This window comes from Chiloscyllium plagiosum, unplaced genomic scaffold (genome assembly GCF_037043375.1).
Source record: "Chiloscyllium plagiosum isolate Xiang-an unplaced genomic scaffold, Cpla_swu_hap1 HiC_scaffold_33, whole genome shotgun sequence".
NCBI classification, from domain to species: domain Eukaryota; kingdom Metazoa; phylum Chordata; class Chondrichthyes; order Orectolobiformes; family Hemiscylliidae; genus Chiloscyllium; species Chiloscyllium plagiosum.
Window position 1 is genome coordinate 25,007,221 of NW_028270171.1, and position 14,547 is coordinate 25,021,767.

The 14,547-nt window shown below is 47.9% G+C and overlaps 2 non-coding genes across 2 annotated transcripts; both read left to right on the top strand.

Annotated features, from left to right (window-relative positions):
* The first annotated feature begins 481 nt into the window (after positions 1–481).
* trnar-ccu (transfer RNA arginine (anticodon CCU)) lies at positions 482–554 on the top strand. The gene has a single exon. It is a non-coding gene; the product is annotated as a tRNA-Arg (tRNA).
* A 12,421-nt stretch (positions 555–12,975) lies between these two features.
* Positions 12,976–13,048, top strand: trnar-ccu (transfer RNA arginine (anticodon CCU)). The gene has a single exon. It is a non-coding gene; the product is annotated as a tRNA-Arg (tRNA).
* The last annotated feature ends 1,499 nt before the right edge of the window (positions 13,049–14,547 follow it).

The following is a 14,547-nucleotide window of genomic DNA, read 5'->3' on the forward strand; positions in this document are numbered from 1 at the left end:
CGTGGGTCTGCTCCTGGGCCTGGCCAAACTGGTTGTTAGGGCCGATTGCCTGACCCTCTTCCGCGGTTACAATGAAGCCCGGGTGTCCCTGGAGAAGGAGCACGCAGTGTCTACCAACATCCTTGAGCTGTTCAGAGAGTGCCCTCCCCCTCACTGTTTGATCACGCAGCATTGCCCTTTGATGCCTGTCACTGGCCACTCGGGTGTTTCCTTTCTTCCTGGTGGTGGGAATTGAGTAAAGATTTGTACATCTGTTGTCTTTCACTGTGTCTCACACCTGCACACACACAACATGGTGCTGGGGAAAATATAAGCACTACCGCAGTTAGGCAGCAGTGTGGGGGTAAAGGAAAAACCATATATAACCAGGAGATTTAGAATCCCCTCAGTCCAGGGCACTGACTCTGTGCTGGCTGAGCCACAGTCAGTGTGTTCTTGCAAAACAAAATGTAAAAGCTGCCATTTTAGCATTACACATGTGGCCCCAGTGGCCTAATGGATAAGGCACTGGCCTCCTAAGCCAGGGATTGTGGGTTCAAGTCCCATCTGGGGTGTTTGACTTTTAACCCTTGTCTTCATGGCTGATCTTCATCCGAGGTCAAGTTGATTTCTCATCTCCTCTGGAAAAGTCCCCAGGTCTGTGTTGGGTTGGTGGTACCTTGTGTCAGAAAAATACGGAATGTTGAGGAAATGCAGGATAGAGGGGTGAATCGTCTGAAAGAGACAGCACAGTCAAAATGGCTGAAAACCTGCTGAGATTCTCCGGGGGATGGCATGGTGGCTCAGTGGGTAGCACTGCTGCCTCACAGCATCAGGGACCTGGCTTTGATTCCTTCCTTGGGTGTCTGTTTGTGTCGAGTTTGCACATTCTCTCCATGGGGTACTCCGGGTGCTTTGGTTTCCTCCGACAGCCCAAAGATGTGCAGGTTCGGCGGATTGGATTTGGGGAATGCAGGGTGAGAGGATAGGAGTTGGGCCTGGGTGGGATGCTCTTCAGAGGGTCAGTGTGGATGTGATGGTCTGAATGGCCTGCCCTTCTCACGCAAGGACTTTTATGAACAGGTTTGGAGCAGATGGTCAGAGCTCCACTGCAGGACCCAGTCAAGGCTTTGCTAAGGGTTTGGCATTCAGGAGTGTTTTCCTCCTCTCCTGTCCCTCATCTTCCAGAATCTTCTGTGGCTTTGGCCAATACGGTCATGAGCTGGGTTCACATCATCCAATGGGGTCACACCAATACCCTTCACTGTTGTCATGCCAGGAGCTATAAGGTGGATTGACTCAGGCTGACACTTCTCCAATATACAACCCTCAGTCTGGTTGGAACTGGTTCTTCTTGAACCTTTATAACTCTTTGATCTGAGCTGCACTGTTCTCTGGAGCTGATAGCTGCTGTTTAATTTAGTTTGGCCAATTTTCTGTCAGGTCAAATTTCTCCAGCTGAGGATCAATTGAGAATGCCTGATTTTGTTGCCATGGTCACGTGACCACACAGGATTAAGATCAGCTGCACAGTGAAGGTTTCAACAAAATCAAAGCCCCAAATAAGATTTGAGCCCACAATCTCTGGTTTAGGAAGTTAGTGCCTTATCCATGAGGTCACTGGGCCTCCAACAGATAGACCTACCCATCTATGGACAAAGCAACTTCTGTTTTGGTTGTGTTGGTGTCAGTCTAAGCTATATTCAGTCAATGTTACAACTTGAATCACAGATTACCTGCATGTTTGGTATTTATGATAAGGTCCAATATGTCAATGGAAATGATTGAAATCTGGGTGTTCAAGGTTGGAACTGATGGGGCTGTGGCTATGCATTTGGGTCCTTACCCTTCTTAGTCAAGGTATTGAATACAATTGCAAGGAGGCTATGATGGAGACGTGAGGTAGTTAGGCCATCGTTGGAGAACTTGGAGTGCCACATCCACAGATTGGACAAACATTTGTGGGAAGGCAACTGCTGAGGCTGACTCACAGAGTTTACAGAGGGAGATGGATGGGGTAAGGGAGTAGCCAAAAACTTAGCAAATGAAAGACAATATGGGAATGTGTGAGGTTAGAATAAAGCAGCTGGATATTATTTCAATGGAGAAAGACAGCAGAAAGTTACAGCACAGAGAGATATGAAATGTGTTTTTGCGGTCTCGCTGTTGATCCTTTGCTGTGACCAACCTTCATGGTAATATCGGTGAGATGTTCTTGGTTTCTCTTCAGTTCTTGAGTCTGGTTAAGCCGATTGTGATTTGCAGGCCGTGGTGAGACCGTGGTCAAGATCACCGTCAGTTTCTTGGATGAAGTCTTCACGACTGGTAACGCTGACAGTCACCACTGGAGAGTGTCTCTGCCATTATCTGCAGATGGCCCTGCACATCAACGGTTTCATCAGCAAACCTCAAGGGACAACATCCAAACCCTTTGTGCTCTTGAAGACAAATCCCTTCTCATTAAGACAAGAAACAAAATATCTTTAATGTGATGATGTTGATTTGAACATTGGGGAAGATCAGGGAAAAGGAGCATAGGGACACACACCTGGATGCCAGTCCCTTCACGAAGCTTTGACTGGGACTTTGACCATCTGCTTCAAACTTCAGAGAAGCCCTAGAGTGGGGTGGGAGGAGGCCATTCAGACCATCACATCCACACTGACCCTCTGAAGAGCATCCCAGCCAGGCCCAACACCTATCCTCTCACCCTGCATTCCCCAAAGCCAATCCACCGAACCTGCACATCTTTGGGCTGTGGGAGGAAACTACAGCACCTGGAGTACCCCATGGAGAGAATGTGCAAACTCGACACAAACAGTCACCCAAGGGAGGAATCAAAGCCAGGTCCCTGATGCTGTGAGGCAGCAGTGCTACCCACTGAGCCACCATGCCATCCACAGGAGAATCTCAGCAGGTTTTCAGCCATTGTGACTGTGCTGTCTCTTTCAGACAATTTCGCCCCAATCCTGCAGATTCCCGACAACTTTGTGCAAGATCATGTTGGACATCACTTCCCATCAACTGAATACAGACATGGGGATTTTTATAATGTGGATTAGAAGTAAAGTTGACAAAGGGCAAGCTATGAAAAGTTAGCCACCTCAGATGGGACTTGAACCCATAATCACTGGTTTTGGAGGGCAAAACATTATCCATTAGGTCAGTGGGGCGACACGTTTACAGGTAAACTGGCAGCCTTTAAATACTACACCCTGATGGCTCATATTGTGTGTTTCTCAGTTTTATACTCTCACTGATTGTTTTTTACACCTTCCATCTCATGCTAAAATATTGGCTGCTTGATAAATCAATCTCACCTCCCATTTCTCCCCAAATGGACAGACAAGAAATCCACCAAACTCCAACATTACACAACTCAAGTCTGAGGAAAATGGAGCAGACAGGAAAATAGCATAGGGCTCAATGTTATTTTGCGCAGCACTTTCAAGATATTTGCAGTTAGTGGGGAAGGAGTAAGTGGAGATGTTGCAAAAAGCTGCATTGAGGACAAATCAACAGAATCATAGCAGGCATTCAGCCCATTGTGGAGAAAGTGAGGTCTGCAGATGCTGGAGATCAGAGCTGAAAATGTATTGCTGGAACAGCGCAGCAGGTCAGGCAGCATCCAGGAAACAGGAGAATCGACGTTTCGGGCAGAAGCCCTTCTTCAGGAATGAGGAAAGTGTGTCCAGCAGGCTAAGATAAAAGGTAGGGAGGAGGGACTTGGGGGAGGGGCGTTGGAAATGCGATAGATGGAAAGAGGTCAAGGTGAGGGTGATAGGTCAGACTGGGGTGGGGGCGGGGAGGTCAGGAAGAAGATTGCAGGTTAGGAAGGCTGTGCTGAGTTCGATGGATTTGACTGAGACAAGGTGTGGGGAGGGGAAATGAGGAAACTGGTGAAATCCGAGTTCATCCCTTGTGGTTGGAGAGTTCCTAGGCGGAAGATGAAGCGCTCTTCCTCCAGCCGTCGTGTTGTTGTGGTCTGGCGATGGAGGAGTCCAAAGACCTGCATATCCTTGGTGGAGTGGGAGGGGGAGTTGAAGTGTTGAGCCACGGGGTGGTTGGGTTGGTTGGTCCGGGTGTCCCAGAGGTGTTCTCTGAAACGCTCCACAAGTAGGCGGCCTGTCTCCCCAATATAGAGGAGGCCACATCGGGTGCAGAGGATGCAATAGATGATGTGTGTGGAGGCGCAGGTGAATTTGTGGCGGATTTGGAAGTTTCCTTTGGGGCCTTGGAGGGAGGTGAGGGGGGAGGTGTGGGCGCAAGTCTTGCACCTCCTGCGGTTGTAGAGGAAGGTGCCGGGAGTGAAGGTTGGGTTGGTCGGGGGTGTGGATCTGACGAGGGAGTCACGGAGGGACTCCATCCCCCATCACGAAGAAATCCAAGCCCTCCGCTTCTTCCTTTCCCACCGTACCAACCAGTACCCTTCCAGTTACGGAATGCTGGTAGGGGAGGGGAGGGAAATATATCCTTGGTGGTGGGGTCCGTTTGGAGGTGGCGGAAATGACGGCGGATGATACGCTGTACATGGAGATTGGTGGGGTGGTAGGTGAGGACCAGTGGGGTTCTGTCCCGAACGTAGGTGGGGAGTTCTTGGACTAAGGGGGACAGGACCGTGTCGAGGTATGCAGAGATGAGTTCGGTGGGGCAGGAGCAGGCTGAGACAATGGGTTGGCCGGGGCAGTCAGGTTTGTGGATTTTGGGCAGGAGGTAGAAGCGGGAGGTGCGGGGTTGTGGGACTATGAGGTTGGAGGCGGTGGATGGGAGATCCCCCGAGGTGATGAGGTTATGGATGGTCTGGGAGATGATGGTTTGGTGGTGGGGGGTGGGGTCATGGTCTAGGGGACAGTAGGAGGAGGTATCTGCGAGCTGCGAGCATGGGTCGGGACACCACCCATGCCCTCCACATCCTCCATGATTTACGCTTCCCCGGTCCCCAATGCCTTATCTTCACCATGGACATCCAGTCCCTGTACACCTCCATCCCCCATCACGAAGGACTCAAAGCCCTCCGCTTCTTCCTTTCCCACCGTACCAACCAGTACCCTTCCACTGACACCCTCCTTCGACTGACCGAACTGGTCCTCACCCTGAACAACTTCTCTTTCCAATCCTCCCACTTCTTCCAAACCAAAGGAGTAGCCATGGGCACTGCATGGGCCCTAGCTATGCCTGCCTCTTCGTAGGGTATGTGGAACAATCCATCTTCCGCAACTACACTGGCCCCACTCCCCATCTTTTCCTCCGCTACATCGATGATTGTATCAGCGCTACCTCGTGCTCCCACGAGGAGGTTGAACAGTTCATCCACTTCACCAACACCTTCCACCCCGAACTCAAATTCGCCTGGACAGTCTCAGATTCCTCCCTCCCCTTCCTCGACCTTTCTATTTCTATCTCAGGCGACCGAATCAACACGGACATCTACTACAAACCGACCGACTCCCACAGCTACCTGGACTACACCTCCTCCCACCCTGCCCCCTGTAAAAATGCCATCCCATTCTCCCAATTCCTTCGTCTCCGCCGCATCTGCTCCCAGGAGGACCAGGACCAGTTCCAAAAACGTACAACCAGATGGCCTCCTTCTTCAAGGACCGCAATTTCCCCCCCGACGTGGTCGACGATGCCCTCCACCGCATCTCTTCCACTTCCCGCTCCTCTGCCCTTGAGCCCCGCCCCTCCAACCGCCACCAGGACAGAACCCCACTGGTCCTCACCTACCACCCCACCAATCTCCATGTACAGCATATCATCCGCCGTCATTTCCGCCACCTCCAAACGGACCCCATCACCAAGGATATATTTCCCTCCCCTCCCCTATCAGCATTCCGTAAAGACCACTCCCTCCGTGACTCCCTCGTCAGATCCACACCCCCCACCAACCCAACCTCTACTCCCAGCACCTTCCCCTGCAACCGCAGGAGGTGCAAGACTTACGCCCACACCTCCCCCCTCACCTCCCTCCAAGGCCCCAAAGGAAACTTCCATATCCGCTACAAATTCACCTGCACCTCCATACACATCATCTATTGCATCCTCTGCACCCGATGTGGCCTCCTCTATATTGGGGAGACAGGCCGCCTACTTGTGGAGCGTTTCAGAGAACACCTCTGGGACACCCGGACCAACCAACCCAACCACCCTGTGGCTCAACACTTCAACTTCCCCTCCCACTCCACCAAGGACATGCAGGTCCATGGACTCCTCCATCGCCAGACCACAACAACACGACGGTTGGAGGAAGAGCACTTCATCTTCCGCCTGGGAACCCTCCAACCACAAGGGATGAACTCGGATTTCACCAGTTTCCTCATTTCCCCTCCCCCCACCTTGTCTCAGTCAAATCCATCGAACTCAGCACCGCCTTCCTAACCTGCAATCTTCTTCCTGACCTCTGCGCCCCCACCCCAGTCTGACCTATCACCCTCACCTTGACCTCCTTCCACCTATCCCATTTCCAATGCCCCTCCCCCAAGTCCCTCCTCCCTACCTTTTATCTTAGCCTGCTGGACACACTTTCCTCATTCCTGAAGAAGGGCTTATGACCGAAACATCGATTCTCCTGTTCCCTGGATGCTGCCTGACCTGCTCTGCTGTTCCAGCAACACATTTTCAATTCAGCCCATTGTGGCTGTGCTGTCTCTTTCAGACAATTCACCCCAAGATCTCCCAAATCCTGGAATTACCTTGTGCCAGTTTCTACTAAACAGCATTTGCCATAATCTCAACACAGGCACAGTGATTTTGAACAGAGTAGTTTGAAAAATGCAGTCAATTTTGATCGTGATGAAGTTGGCATGGGACAAAAGTCAGCTACAAAGACCAAGCTTAAAACGTAAGCAGCCCAGAGGGAAATTAAACCCACAATCCCACACTTAGGAGGACAGTGGTTTACCCAATATGCTATTAGGGCACACATAGCCATTTGCCAGTGTAAAGTCTTGGCATCAAGCGAGTGTTACAGCCCAGCATGTTCCAACATCTCAGATGACATGTTGAGGGATACACTAAAGTTTTGGGCAGCTGCTGCCAAGGTGTAACAGGGAAACAACACAGTCTCAGGTCTTTCTGACAAATTATCACATCGTTCTTTCAGTTCTCAGACCCTCTTGGTGCCTGACAATGAGCAGTGATCGGTTCCTGCCCAAGTAGAAAATGCCTTTTTGTTCACAACTGTACAGAAGCTTTTAGAAATGTCAAAATTCCAATGTTTTGTTGGTTCTTATCTCTCTGCATAGACTGTACACAACTGATTTAGAATAAAGGAAAGCATACCAAACGCCTTCTTCACTATCCTATCGATCTGCGACTCTACTTTCAAGGAGCTATGAACCTACACTCTAAGGTCTCTTTGTTCAGCAACACTCCCTGGGACCTTACCATTAAGTGTATAAGTCCTGATCACATTTGCATTAACAAAAGGCAGCACCTCATACTTATCTAAATTAAACTCCATCTGCCACTTCTCAGCCCATTGGTCCATCTGATCAAGATCCCATTGTAATCTGAGGTAACCTCTTTGCTGTCCACGACACCTCCAATCCTGGTGTCATCAGCAAACTTACTAACTATACCTCTTATGCTCACATCAAAATCATTTTTATAACTGATGAAAAGTAGTGGACCCAGCATCGATCCTTGTGGCACTCCACTGGTCACAGGCCTCCAGTCTGAGAAACAACCCTCCACCACCACCCTCGGTCTTCGACCTTTGAGCCAATTCTGTCTCCAAATGGCTGGTTCTCCCTGTATTCCATGGGATCAAACTTGCTCCCTTGTCTCTCATGGGGAACCTTGTTGAATGCCTTACTGATGTCCATATAGATCACATCTGCTGCTCTGCCCTCATCAATCCTCTTTGTTACTTCTTCACAAAACTCAATCAAGCTTTCCACACACAAACCAATGTTGACGACCCCTAATCAGTCCTTGCCTTTCCAAACGCATGTACATCCTGTCCCTCAGGATTCCTTCCAACAACTTGCCCACCACTGAGGTCAGGCTCACTGGTCTATAGTTCCCTGGCTTGTCCTTACCACCCTTCTTAAACAGTGGCACCACGTTAGCCAACCTCCAGTCTTCCGATACCTCACCTGTGACTATCGATGACACAAAGATCTCAGTAAGAGGCCCAGCAATCACTTCCCGAGCTTCCCACAGAGTTTTAGGATACACCTGATCAGGTCCTGGGGACTTATCCACTTCAAGCATTTCAAGACATCCAGCGCTTCTGCCTCTGTAATATGCACATTTTTCAAGATGTCACCATCTATTTCCCTACAGTCGATGTCTTCCATGTCCTTCTCCACAGTAAACACTGATGCAAAATACTCAATTAGTATCTCCCCCATCTCCTGTGGCTCCACACAAATGCCACCTTGCTGATATTTGAGGGAGTTTAGATCAGAGTGGTGCTGGAAAAGAACAGTAGGTCAGGCAGCATCCAAGGAGCAGGAAAATCGACATTTCAGGCAAAAGCCCATGCTTCCTTCTTTTTTTTAACCAAACCCTCCATTTCTTTCGTCATCCAGCATTCCCTATACCTACCAGCCTTTCCTTTCACCCTGACAGGAATATACTTTCTCTGGACTCTCGTTATCTCATTTCTGAAGGTTTCCCATTTTCCAGCCGTCCCTTTACCTGCGAACATCTGCCCCAGTGAGCTTTTGAAAGTTCCTGCCTAATACCGTCAAAATTAGCCTTTCTCCAATTTTGAACTTCAACTTAAAGATCCGATCTATCCTTTTCCATCGCTACTTTAAAACTAATAGAATTACGGTCGCTGGCCCCAAAGTGCTCCCCCACTGACACCTCAGTCACCTGCCCTGCCTTATTTCTCAAGACTAGGTCAAGTTTTGCACCTTGTCTAGTAGGTACATCCAATACTGAATCAGGAAATTTTCTTGTACATCCTTAACAAATTCCTCTCCATCTAAACCCTTAACACTGGCAATCCCAGTGTATGTTTGGAAGGTTAAAATCCCCTACCATAATCACCCTGTTATGCTTAGCGATAACTGAGATGGCCTAACAAATTTGTTTCTCAATTTCCCTCTGTCTGTTATGGGATCGAAAATACAATCCCACTAAAAACACCACTCCTCCTTCTCTCTTGCCTCCCTTTCTGTCCTTCCTGTAGCATTTGTATCCTGAAACATTAAGCTGCCAGCCCTGTCCATCCCTGAGCCATGTTTCTATTATTACTATGATATTCCAGTCCCATGTTCCTAACCATGCCCTGAGTTCATCTGCCTTCCCTGTTAGGCCCCTTGCATTGAAATATATGCAGTTTAATTTATCAGTCCTTCCCTATTCTCTGCTTTGTCCCTGCCTGCCCTGACTGTTTGACTCACTTCTGTTCTCAACTGTACCAGTCTCAGCTTGATCTCTTTCCTCACTATCTCCCTGGGTCCCACTCCCTCATGTTACTAGTTTAAATTCTCCTGAGCAGCTTGAGCAAATCTCCCTGTCAGTATATTAGTCCCCTTCCAATTTAGGTGCAATCCGTCCTTCTTGTACAGGTCACTTCTACCCTGAAACAGCTTCCAATGATCCAAAAGTGTGAATCCTTCTCCCGTACACCAGCTCCTCAGCCATGCATTCATCTGCTCTATCCTCCTATTTCTGCCCTCACTAGCCCGTAGCACCGGGAGTAATCCAGATATTACTACTCTCAAGGACCTCCTTTTTCAATTCCCACCTAACTCTCTGTAATCTCCCTTCAGAATCTCAACCTTTTCTCTTCCAATGTCATTGGTTCCAATGTATACACTGACTTCTTGCTGGCCCCTCTCCCCCGTGAGAACATTCTGCACCCTTTGTGAGATATCCTTGATCCTGGTACCAGGGAGGCAACACACCATTCTGCTTTATCGCTGCTGGCTGCACACGCATCTGTCTGTGACTCGGACTAGAGAGTCCCCTAACACAATTGATCTCTTGGAACCTGACGTACCTCTCATTGCATTAGAGCCAGTCTCAATACCAGACACTTGGCTGTTCGTGCTACGTTCCCCTGAGAATCCATCACCCCCTACATTTTCCAAAACAGCATATTTGTTTGAAATGGGGATAACCACAGAAGAATCCTGCATTACCTGCCTACCTCTCTTACCTTTCCTGGCGTTAACCCATCTATGTGACTGTATCTGAGACTTTCACCCTTCCTATAACTGCAATCCATCACATCTTTTGTGTTCACCTCATGGTCTCTAACTGTCTCTCCAACCCATCCATTCGATCTGATAGGATTCGCAACCAACACCATTTATTGCAGACATAATCCTCAGTAACAGGTAAACTCTCCCTAAAACTCCCATTTCCGACAAGAAGAGCATATCACTCTACTAAAGCCATTTTTGTTTCTTTCAATCACCAGACCCAGAAAATAGCACTGTCTTATTCCTCTACCAAACACTGCTCCAGGTGAAATTAATACTTATGGCTTACATTTTAAGTTTAATCAAGAAACATAGCTCAATAAAACATATAATCAAGAAAGAACCCACTCTACCCACTACTGCAGACTTACTGTAAGGCCACACGTAAAATATTCACTTGTCTATTTCTGTGCTGTGACCTCCCCCAAACACGTTCCTCCAAGATTAGTTGTGAATTTCACTGTTTGTTAATTTTCCCAGACACAATCCAAGCAGACTGGTACTATTTCCAAAGTGGAATGTATAAAATACTCCATTGACTGACTGCCTGCATTGACTGCCTGCAGATTGTGCAAATATAAATTCATCCCGAAGACCTATGACTGTGTACACGCGTGCATGAGAGAGAGAGTGAGAGAGTGACTATGTGCATGTGATTGTGAGTGTGAAGAAGTATAAGCCTCTGAGCATGTGTTTATGGGTGTGAGTGTGTGTCTATGTGTCTGTGTGCGTGTCTGTGTGTGTGTGTGTGTGTCTGTGTGTGTGTGTCTGTGTGTATGTGTGTCTTTGAGAGAGTGCATAGTGTATTGCGGTCACCTGTAGTGTGACATGAGCCCAAGGTCCCAGTTGAGGCCATCCCCATGTGTACCGAACTTGGCTATCAGCCTCTGCTCGGCCACTTTGCGTCGTTGTGTATCCCGAAGTCTCCCTTGGAGGATGGTCACCCGAACATCTGAGGGCGAATGTCCCTGACTGCTGAAGTGTTCCCTGACTGGGAGGGGATACCCGTGTCTGGTGATTGTTGCGCAGTGTCCATTCATCTGTTGTCATAGCGCCTGTGCAGCAAAGTAGTCTTGGTCAAACTTGTACATGAAAATATTGGCATATTGGTGAGGAAGTTAAAATGCACAAAGAGGGGTCAGTTCCATGCTTTGCTTCTCTTTCAGGACACACTGGGGACTCAAGGGTTAAACATTCCACTACCAAAGGACTTACTGCAGTATCAACAGAAAGCCTGTACTCTAACAATACAGACAGAACATCTCAGTCGGGGGGAGGCTGACTGTATCTCAGAAATAGAGCCGAGTGGAGCCACACATGTGGATTCCCCCTGTAGTCCTGGACAGAGGGATTTGCCCTTTCCACACAAGACTGCTAGCCTTGGCCACAACTCTGTTAAACTGCCTCCCACTCCCATTGTCTTCCTTCCCCTCCATATTAGCATAGGGATGTGAATCCCCCATTTCCATCAGGCAAAACCCTTCTGTCTTCATCTCTTCCCATCAACACATCATCATGAAGAATATGATAATGAGCTTCTGTAATCTATTCACACGTTAGCACAGGACATCGATGTTCATCGGGCTTTGTAAATTGATAATTACCTGCTTTAAACTATGTTTAATACAATCGCCCACCTGACTGATAAACCTTTTCTTTAATTCCTATAAAAGACACTGTCTCTGTGTGTAGGGCAGAGATTCATGGAGAAGTGTCATTACAAGGAGACTCATGGCTACCTTTGGGGACAATTTAAACCTCTCGCCAACTGTCCGATAATAAAGCATTTACCATTGTACAGAAACCTGTGTTGTCCGGATTTGTGGAACAAAGTGGACCAGCACGTGGGGTCACAGTTTGAAGATATTGGGAGAAAGGTATAGAGGGAATGTCAGAGGAAGGTTCTTTACGCAGAGAGTTGTGGATGCATGGAATGTGTTGCCAGTGGTGGTGGTGGAAGCAGAGTCATTAGGGACATTTAAGCGACTGCTGGACATGCACATGGATAGCAGTGAATTGAGGGGTGTGGAGGTTAAGTTATTTTATTTTACATTAGGATTAATCCTCGGCACAACATTGTGGGCCAAAGAGCTTATTCTGTGCCGTACTTTTCTATGTTCTATGTTCTAAAATATACATCAACAACAGTACTCTGTTAAAAATCACTGTGCCTACGTTGAGATTATGCAAATGATGTGTAACAGAAACTTGCACAAGGTAATTCCAGGATCTGGGAGATCTTGGGGTGAATTGTCTGAAAGAGACAGCACAGCCACAATGGGCTGAATGCCCGCTAAGATTGTGTTGATTTGTCCTCAATGCAGCTTTTTGCAACATCTCCACTTACTCCTTCTCCACTAACTTGAAAGTACTGCACACAATAACATTGAGCCCTTTCCCTTCTCCTGTCTGCTCCATTTGCCTCAAAGTGTGGGTCTGCAAAGTTGGAGTTGAGTTGATTTCTCAACTGGGAGAAAGTGAGCACGGCAGATGCTAGAGATCAGAGTCAAACTGTGTGGTGCTGGAAAAGTACAGCTGGTCAGGTGGCATCTGAGGGGCAGGGGAGTCAATGTTTCGAGTAGAAGCTCTTCAGGCCTATGCTCGAAATGTCGACTCTCCTGCTCCTCGGACGCTGTCTGACCGGCTGTGATTTCTCAAATGTCCGTTTGGGGAGAAATGGGAGGCAAGATCAATTTATCAAGCAGCCAACAATTTAGCATGAGATGGAAGGGGTAAAAAACAATCAGGAAGGATATAAATCTCAGAAAAACACACTGTGAGAGGTCTCGGAGCAGGATGTAAAGGCTGCCATTTTTCTCCCTATTGTGCAGCCCCAGTGGCCTAATGGATAAGGCACTGGCCTCCTAAGCCAGGGATTGTGGGTTCAAGTCCCATCTGGGGTGTCTGACTTTTCAACCCAGTCTGCAAGACTGATCTTTGTCTGACGTCAAGTCGATTTCTCATCTCCCCGAGAAATGTCCCCAGGTCTGTATTGGGTTGGTGGGAAATTGTGTCAGAAAAATACAGAATTTTCAGCGTATGCAGGATATGGGGGTGAATTTCCAGAAAGAGACAGCACAGTCATAATGGCTGAAATCCTGACACTTCTCCAATATACAACCCTCAGTCTGGTTGGAACTGGTTCTTCTTGAATCTTTGTAACTCTTTGATCTGAGCTGCACTGTTCTCTGGAGCTGATAGCTGCTGTTTAATTTAGTTTGGCCAATTTTCTGTCAGGTCAAATTTCTCCATCTGAGGATCAATTGAGAATGCCTGATTTTGTTGCCATGGTCACGTGACCACAGGATTAAGGTCAGCTGCACAGTGAAGGTTTCAACAAAATCAAAACCCCAAATAAGACTTGAGCCCACAATCTCCAGTTGAGGAAGTTAGTGCCTTACCCATGAGATCACTGGGGCTCCAACAGATAGACCTACCCATCTATGGACAAAGCAACTTCTGTTTTGGTTGTGTTGGTGTCAGTCTAAGCTATATTCTGTCAACATTACCAGCTGAACCACAGATTACCTGCATGTTTGGTATTTATGATAAGGTCCAATATGTCAATGAAAATGACTGAAATCTGGGTGTTCAAGGTTGGAACTGATGGGGCTGTGGCTATGCATTTGGGTCCTTACCTTTCTTAGTCAAGGTATTGAATACAATTGCAAGGAGGCTATGATGGAGACGTGAGGTAGTTAGGCCATCGTTGGAGAACTTGGAGTGCCACATCCACAGATTGGACAAACATTTGTGGGAAGGCAACTGCTGAAAATCACCAGCCTCTGAGTCAGAGTCAGGGTTCAACGACAGGGTTTATTGTACAAGGAAATCCCGGAGCTCCGGGGAGAGAGCGGCACCAACAGCACAGTGCTCAGCTGTGGTTCTTCTCTCAACCCGGAGCACATGTCAAGATACTGTTATACATTTTGTGATATAATAGCTCAGTGATGAGGTTATTGTCTCTGTAACATGGCTTGGTTATTGTAAACATTGCAGAATCCTTGATCGTTTCAGTGCAGTTATTGTTAGTTCCAGTGTGGCCTTTGTTAATTTCAATGCAGTTGTTGCCAGTTTCAGCGTCTGCGCGGAAGTCCGTTGCTGTAGTCATGGGCGCTAATCGCTCTTCCTGAGAAGGACGATTACTGCAGCCCTGGCTATTATCACTCTGTATTGAGTCTGTATCTAACAGTTAGCATTTCTATCAAAGGTGTTGGCTGGACCCAGACCCTTCGGCAGGCAGTATATGTTATTCATGTGTATTGTATCTCCCATCCGCCTTAAACTAATCAACTCGGTTGTGAGTGCATTGTGCTGACATTCTGGTGGCCCCAGGCAGTGTCTGTGTTTGCTCTGCTGTCTCTCTCCATATTGTGGTCCGGCGGCCATCTTGTGTACCAAG